This window comes from Henckelia pumila, chromosome 3 (genome assembly GCF_033568475.1).
Source record: "Henckelia pumila isolate YLH828 chromosome 3, ASM3356847v2, whole genome shotgun sequence".
Classification (NCBI taxonomy): domain Eukaryota; kingdom Viridiplantae; phylum Streptophyta; class Magnoliopsida; order Lamiales; family Gesneriaceae; genus Henckelia; species Henckelia pumila.
In genome coordinates, this window is record NC_133122.1 from 115,644,147 (window position 1) to 115,653,765 (window position 9,619).

Below are 9,619 nucleotides of genomic sequence, written 5' to 3' on the forward strand. Positions count from 1 at the left end.
ATACCACTGACGACTTCCGACTCAAAGCATCGGCCACTACATTAGCTTTACCCGGATGGTAGCTAATGTCACAGTCGTAATCCTTAACCAACTCCAACCATCTCCGTTGCCTCATGTTCAACTCCTTCTGAGTGAAGAAGTACTTGAGGCTCTTGTGATCAGTGAAATTTTGCACTTCTCGCCATACAGATAGTGCCTCCAGATTTTCAAAGCGAAGACCACTGCTGCTAACTCCAAGTCATGTGTCGGGTAGTTCTGCTCATGAATCTTCAACTGCCTCGATGCATAAGCAATAACCTTAACACACTGCATAAGTACTGCGCCTAAACCTAGCTTAGACGCGTTGGTGTACACCACTAACTCCTCGTGTGGTACTGCCATCGCCAAAACCGGTGTGGTAGTGAGTGCTTCCTTCAGCTGATCGAAGCTCCTCTGACAGTCTGAACTCCAAATAAACTTCGCATTCTTCTTAGTTAAGGAAGTCAAGGGTACTGCAATAGAGGAAAAACCCTTGATGAACTTCCTATAGTATCCTGCCAAACCCAAGAAACTGCGAATCTCCGAAGCATTCTTCGGAATACCCCAATTCTGCACTGCCTCAACCTTCGACTGATCCACTGCAATCCCATCTCTCAAAATAATGTGGCCAAGAAATGCCACCTGCTCGAGCCAAAACTCGCACTTGCTGAACTTGGCATACAAACGATGCTCCCTCAAAGTTTGCAAGGCTGTCTGTAGATGCTGCCTATGCTCCTCAACACTCCTAGAGTAGATCAAGATATCATCAATGAAGACTATGATGAACTGATCAAGATACGGCTGAAATACCCGGTTCATGAGATCCATGAAAACCGCTGGAGCATTGGTCATCCCAAATGGCATCACTAAGAACTCGTAATGCCCATAACGTGTCCAAAAAGCAGTCTTGGACACATCTGCATCTCTAACTCGCAGCTGATGATAACCAGATCGCAGGTCGATCTTGGAGAACACTGAAGCTCCCTGCAACTGATCAAATAAGTCCTCTATTCTCGGCAGTGGGTACTTATTCTTCACTGTGACCCTGTTGAGCTCTCGATAATCGATGCACAATCTCATACTGTCATCCTTCTTCTTCACAAATAACACTGGAGCTCCCCATGGAGAAAAGCTAGGACGAACAAAGCCTTTCTCTAGTAACCCCTGTATCTGCTCCTTCAACTCTTTCATCTCGGTAGGAGCTAGTCTGTATGGTGCCTTAGAGATAGACACGGTGTCTGGCACTAAGTCGATGCTGAACTCCACATCTCTCACTGGTGGAATTCCTACAACATCCTTCGGAAAGACGTCCGGAAAGTCACGAACTACCTATATCTCTGATAATGATCTGCTAGATGGTCCTGAGGCCGTGACAATACTTGCTAGAAAACCTTGGCAACCCCGTTTCAACAGCTTCCTCGCCTGAATAAGAGATATCACCTGAGGAATATCACTGCTCTGAGATGCATGGAAGGTAAACGGGTCGCCTTCTGATGGTTTCACTGACACTTATATCCAACGAAAGTCAATCGAAGCTCCATTGACTATCAACCAGTCCATACCCAATATCAAATCAAATCCACTCAACGGCAAAACCACCACATCTGCGCGAATGGAGTGCCCCTGAAGCTCCAACTCTAGTTATCGAATGACACTAGAGGTAGAAATAATCTGTCCTGACGGCATAGTGACATCATAACCACTGTAAACAATCTCAAGTGTGATGCCTATCCGTCTGATAAACTCCAGGGAGATAAACGAATGCGTAGCCCCTGAATCTAGCAACGCAAACGTGGAGTTGCCTCCAACTAAAATTCTCCCTGCACGCAGAAGAATCCCAACAATTTCATACCACTACTAAACTTTCCCCCAAAGATAAGTCACTAATAACCCTTAATTCTAATCACAAGTAAAACATGATTCTTATTCTAACCTGCAGATAGAAAAATCCCAAATACAAATTATTTCACAAAGAAAAATCAAAATTCTTAACCAAAGGATGAAATTATAAAATACTAGGGGTAAGATATACCGGTGATCAAGGAGGTGTCTGGGTCTGCCTCCTCTGTCTGCATAACGAACACTCTACCAGCAATGTTCTTCTTCCTCGGGAAATTAGCTATCTGGTGCCCTGGCTCTCTACAGTGGAAACAAACTCTTGCTCCCAGAAGACAAGGTCCCGAATGCATCTTCTGACACTTCGGGCAAGTAGGAAAACCTCCAGTATTAGGGGCCCCGCCCCTCGGCTGCTGTGGCCTCTGCTGCTGATTCGGGCCCTTAGACGGCCCAGTATACTGCTTCTTCGCAGGAGGCTGCGAAGCTGGTCGCTGAAATCCAGACTGAATCTGTCTCTTTCCCTGCTGCTTTCGCTGTATCTCTCTCCTACCCTCCTCTGATCTCAGTGCTCTACTAACTGCCGCCTCATATGTAGCGACGTCCATCATAAGTACGTCATGCTTGATATCCGCCTTCAGTCCCTCCACAAACTGCCTCATCTTCTCCGGTGGACTGTCTGAAATCAGAGGCACAAAATGACAGCCCCTCTCGAACTGTCTCACATACTCAACCACTGACCTGTCCCCCTGTCGGAGACTCATAAACTCCCGGATCATGCGACTGCGCACATCCTTCGTGAAATACTTGGCGTAGAAGATACGCCTAAACTCCGCCCAAGTCAATGTAGGAATATGTACTCCCCTGGCAGCACCCTCCCACCAAAGAGCTGCATCTCCCTTCATCATATAAGTCGCACAGTTCACCCCTGTCGGCGTCAGTAATCCCCATTTATGCAAAGATGGACTCCAAAGAGCGAATCCACCCCTCAGCCACCAATGGATCGGTGGTACCAGTGAACTCCTTCGGTCCCTTCTTTTGGAACCGCTCAGCAACGTCCTCTTCGTGGGATAGTCTAGGACGTGCAGCCTGCTGCTCCAACAGAGCAGTAATCCCTGCCATCATATTAGCATTGGCCTGCTCCAATGCTGCAAGAGGGTTTTGCGGAGGCGGAGGTGGAGGTGGAGATTCCCCACGTCTGTTCATAGGTCTCGGAGGTATTCTGTACCACCACATATTTCTTTACGTAAATCGCCATGCATAACTAAGTGTTTTAACATTAATGCTAACTTAAATTATTAAAAGTAAATCATGCTATAAATACTTAAAACTTACAGACCGGTAGCATGGATTTCTGAGCTCGCATAGCAGTAATGACCCCTCCAAGGACCGTGCTCTGATACCAACTGAAACGACCCTAACTCTCTAAATATAAATCAATATGCGGATTTTTTTTTTTTTTTATACTTACTAAGTGAAAATATGTACATACATGCCCATACATATATGCACAGAATAAATAGATTTAAAAATAAATAACTTAACTAAAAATGCAACCTTTAATAAATTAAATATCTGAGTCTAACATTTAATAAAATACTGACATAAGCAAAATAAATAAAATTTGCATGCACTGAAAATATTTAAATAAGATGAGTAATAATAACCACCACTGAAAATAAATAAAAATGTATAACACGATAAAAATATTCAAAACATGACGTAGACTCAGACAACGGTCACGGGGTTACTGCATATCCGCTCATAGCTCCTCGCCGTCGGTGGGTACTACGTCCTCCTCTACGTACTCATCTGCACCATATCAGTGTAGTGAGCCTAGAGGCCCAACATGCTAACATAACAAGGGTTTAAAATAATTTAAATCACTTTAATACTAATACATAACATATACATGAATGAGTATGATTAAAAATATCATGAACATAACATAAACTTAAATTAAACTTGAATATCATAATAATACATAAACATTGTTGAGCAAAGTATTTTCTAACATCGAAAGGTTGTCTCCATAGTGTAACCATACATACATTAAATACTGATCAGCGTGGTAAACCAACGTACGTGGTGGTGACGAATCACCTCTTAAATTAGCAGTAAACTGCCCTTCAATAGTTCACATATGGGGACGAATCCCCCTTAAATTGTCACACTACTTCAACTTCCAACATAAAATTATTTTCTTTTGCTCAACCTTAAACATTAAATCATGCATAAAAATTATTTCATGAATGCATGTACTTAAATAAAATGTGTGTCCTTCATATATATTTAATTTAATTTTTTTATACTAACATATAAATACTAAAATAACATTCATGCCTAAAATAATTAAATATATATTTAGAACACATGCAATTTCTCATGGTTTGTGCTGAACTGCTGGCCCTAACACTCAAGCCCAATTTCTTAAATTCTGGCACATTAACACTGAGACTGGCCCATTAACATACCTAAACCCATTAACACCTTTCTAAGCCCAATAAATCAATTAAAGCCCATTAGCACATACTTGGCCCAATAACAACTTAATCTGGCCCAATGGGCCTAAAAGCCCAAAGACTGGCCCGATAATTTCCATGGGCTCTAAAGCCCATAAAAATTAGTGGACTAACTTAAATTAATTATTTAAGCCCACTAAGAAAATTAAATATAGCCCATTACTTTAATTAAACTAATTAGCCCAATTAAACACTTAGACTTATTAATTAACTTAAAAAATAAAATACCCGAGCCCAACTAACTTAACCCGGACCCGGACCCAACTAACTTAACCCACTTACTTCCAGACCCGACCAGGACCCATAATTCGACCCGGACCCGCCCTGAAAACCCTAAACCCGTCGCCCCTACTCTCGTTCCTGCTGCGGCCGTGAGCAGCAGCCACTCCTTGGCTGCTGCCGGCCTGCTCCGGCCGCCCCTGGCCGGAGCGCCGCAGCCCAGGCGTAGCCCACGTCTGGGCGGTTCGAACCTGCCTTGGCTCGGCCTCAACTCTTCACCCTAGCCCAAGGCCGAACCCTCCTTCCAGAAACCCTAACCTGCGCACCCCATGGCTACTTCTTGCACCAGCTCACCCAGGCCTCTATCTAGCCCATGACCGACCGAGCCAAGCTAGCCTAAGGACCCCGACGAACCCCTTGACAGCCCTGACCAGCAGCCATGCACGAACCTTAACCAAAAACGTGAGCATGATTCCCAAAAACGTGAACAAGTGCATACATTCAAACCATCTCGATATTTTCTGAAATTTCTTGAATAAAAAAAATGATGCATACACACACACACGCATAAGCACTGATATGGAACAAAAATTAGAGAAAGAATCATGCCTTGCACCGTTGAATGGAAAGAAGAAGACGTAGATGACGATTCCGGGACGACGGGGCGATGACAACCAATTTGGAGCTTGAAAAACCGATCACCAAAGGAGGCTTGGAGCTAAAATCGTCTGAAGAAGATGAAGGAGAGGTGGGGTGGCGGCTAGAAGATTTAACGTAGGATTTTGGGGTAGGTTTAGGTAATTAGAATAAAATAAGGTTTAGGATAATTAAAATATTAATAAGGGTTTTAAATATACAATATATATATAACTTAAAAACTCTAAATAATATTTAAAATCTGATAACTTTAATAAAATCCCGAAATATATATTTAAGAGAATTTTAAAGATAGTAAAAAGTCATTATTTTGGCTAAATTTGGATAAAAATGGACTCCTAAAATTATATAAAAATAAATACTGATAATTTTGAGGAAATAAAACTCAAAATAATATTTTTGGGCTCTAAAAATGTTCATGAAATAAATTGGATAGAAAGTTGTCATCTCGTCCGTCCACGGTCCTGTCTACGCGATAAAATAATTAAATTTCCATAAATCATGAAAAATCACTAATTATGGGTTAAATGCTTAAAAATAACTTAAAACATGCACAAATAATTTCACATAATTATTTAACCCATAAATCTAAAATTTTAAATAAATAAATTTCCTAATTATGCATGCGAATTTACGTATTAAAAATACCGGATGTTACACTCTCAACAAAACCTCGATATCAACAGTCTCTCGATTCTATCTGGTGCCCGCCAAACACTAAATTCTAATGGTGCTAATAATCACTATCAGTTATGAGCCAAAACAATGTCAAGACGACGTTCAGTATAACTCAACTCAATAATTAACTTGCTGGGTTATAATCAAATAGAAATCAAAGAGACATGGTTCAGAACAATATCAAAATAAAATAATTTGGAAAACAAATCTGCTAAAAGGAAACAATTCGTTTGCAGTTTAATACAAGGGGTGAGCGAATCAATTCAAGGCTCCATGAACAATGTATACGAGCCAATCAATCAATATCAAATCAGGTGATCACCTGTCAACGGGTATGACATCATGCCCATCATAAATACAAATCAAAATCAAGGTTGTCAGTGTGTCTTACACACGAGAAAATCCGCACGCACTCAACGAAAAAGAAATAAAATCCCAAGGTGTAATCCGATGTCAACAAAATAAAATCGAGATCCCAATAGAATAGAATAACAATACTCACCCAAATCAATATCCATGTCCATATTTAGAATTTAAGTTCTCAAGAAATATGAATTTCCGAAATTCATAACCAAAATATCATTCGAAGCCAAATTGATTGAATCTTCAATGAACAATGTCATGAGAATCAAGGAATGCATGAACTACAAGAAGAATTCCAATATTTTCAGAGAGAATCGATAAAATGGCTCGCGTAACTGATTTTTCCTCTATCCAAAAAGCACCTTCCCAATCCTTAAAAAAATCAACTAAACGTCAATCAATACTTAATTACTCAATTAGGACTATCACCAAATTTCCAAATTTCATATCTACAACAAATTAATTCATTTCTCAATAGTATCCTTCACCCGAATATTTTGGCTCAACGATTTTTGAGAAAAATAAAATCTGAATTCCTCAATAGCAATCAATCAAATCTCTAAGAGAATTCTCAAAACATTCTCTCCGACCCAACATTCGCATCTAACCTATATCAAACAATTACTAAAAATCCTAAAAAACTACATAGAGATAAAAGAATCCGTAGCTCCAGAATCTAGCAACACAAACATAACAATACCTCTAACGTTAATCTTCCCTGTACGCAAAATATTTCCTAACAGATATGGATCATTCTTCGAGAGCAATCAATTAACATCTAAATTTCAATCCTAAGCATGCTAATTTCATCAATTCATAATTCTCATCCTACACATGCATTTCTAAAACACAAGTACAACAATCAAGCAATTTCCAATGCAAATCTTAACTAAGCATCTCAATAACTGAATTTAAGAAAACAAATTAAGATTATCCGAGATAAGAGAAGTATCATGATCTACATCCTCAGCGTACACCACAAACAAGCACCCTATGGTCTTCCTTGCCCTGCGACAGTTCCTCGAAATCATTTCGGATCCTCGCAATGGTAGCCCTGCCTGAACCAACAAAACACTTTTCAGCATGAGGCCTCCGACACTGTCTGCAAAAAGGTACACCTCCAGTGCTAGGGGCAACTATCCCTATCGATGTTGTCTCTACTGGCCCTGTGGCCTCTACTGCTGCTGACACGGTCCAGGAGAATCTGAGCCCTTAGACGACCCAAAATAAGACTTCTTCACTGGCAACTTCCAAGAATGTCCTCTAGATGACTGTTAGAACTGCCTCTGCTTCTGAAAATCAGCCTGCATCTCCTTCCTCCTCTTCTCGGACTGGCATGCTTGACTAACCGCTACCTTGTACGTTGTCACGTCTGCCATGGAAACATCATGCTTGATGTCGGACCTCAAGTCACCAGTGAAATTTTGCAGCCTCTCGCTCTCCACTGTAGAAATTTTAGCCACAAAGTGACACTCCCGCTCGAATTGCCTCACAAACTCAGCCACAAGTGGATCACGGTTCCACGCAAACTCCTTCGGTCCCTGCTTGCAGAACCTCTCATTGATGTCCTCCTCGTGCGCCCTCCTAAGCTGTCCAGCCTGATGCTCAAGTAAACTTGTGATACCAGCTAGCATGCTCATGCTGGCCCTCTCAAAAGCTGCGAGTGGTAGAGCGACAGGTGAAGGTAGAGGCGAAGGTGGATCCTGATTACCCGCATCCAAACTACGCGACTCGAAGACATACTGAAATTCTTAATAATCCCTCACGCAACCGTATTGCATAGCTATGTATTTTAATTTAAAAGCCTTATAACATAAATTTCAATGAGAAATCTAACTCATGGGTCCCATTCGTAAAACATAATTAAAAACATTTTAAAAAAACTCACAGACTGGCAGTGCGACTTCTGAGCTCCACGTAGCAGGCTAGCTAACCCTCCAAGGACCTTGCTCTTATACCAAATGAAACGAACCAAACTCGAAGGAATTTGTTTTTTAGAATATTACATATATTCCCATACAAATATGCATCTATTCTTAAAAATAAACTTTCATAAAATTTAATGCATAATAAAAATCGATTGCATCTTAAAAGTTTAAAAGCTCGAACAGGTTAAAATCCATGCAAATGATTATAATCTCAAAAGTATGCAAACTAATGAGAAATAGTAAACATGTGTGGAAAATAGCTCAATACATAAAATATCTCATCATAAACTAAATCAACTTAAACATGACCTGACGAAGGTCACGGGTGTGCTAGCTTGCCACGGATGCACAGAGGTCTTCACACCAGTCAGGACCTCAACCTCCTGAACAACATAAAACTCACATGCACACCAATTAGATCTAGTGAGCCTAAAGGCCCAACATGCTCTACCTTTAATAATGAGTACTATTAAATAATACCACTTGAAAACACATAATTTATATAAAAATAACCTGAGGATTCTAATGCATGCATGATCGTAAAATCGTATGCATAAGTTGCGTCGTAATCTAAATCATAACATAATACGTAACATAATACATAACATAAGCATTGGCATGTCATAAACATAAAAATCATTTTCTTGGGTCATATCAGTGAATTGTAACCATAAACATAAGCGATTGATCAATCTATAAACAAACGTACGCGGCGGCGAGGTTCACCCAACCTTAACACGGGGATTCCCTATGCCTCTTATGCCACTTCACCCAACCTTAACACGGGGGTCCGTAGGCTCCTGAACATAATTGTCACAATTCACATCAACTTTCCAAAAATATTTTCTTTACATGCCCTTAATATTAACATAAAACATGCATGAATCATGAACTTAAAAATATCATATTCCTTAAAATTATGCCCGTAAATATATATTTAATTTATTTTCCTTAAAAATCTTACTTATATCAAAATATACATATACATCTATTAAATATATATTTACGGACTATTTTGTTTGTTACTAGATAGTTCGAGTTGCTGCCCCCCCTTAAATAAAGTCCTTAAACTTAGATTTGTCTGATAACACTTAGACTGACCCATTAATACTTAAATTGGCCCAATAATACTTAGATTAGCTCAATCACACTTAAATTGACCCATTAAGACTTAGATTGGCCCAATAGTAATTAGTCCAACTTAAAACTTAGCTCAACCAAATAAATTAAACAACTCAAGCCCAATAAATAAATTAAACCCAATAAACATTTAGACCCAATAACTAAATTAAGCCCAGTGAACATCTTACGCCCAATAACGAATTTGGCCCAATAAATAAACTAAACACTTAGACTCTTAAATAATTTACCCTGTACAAAATAAAATAATCCTGACCCAAA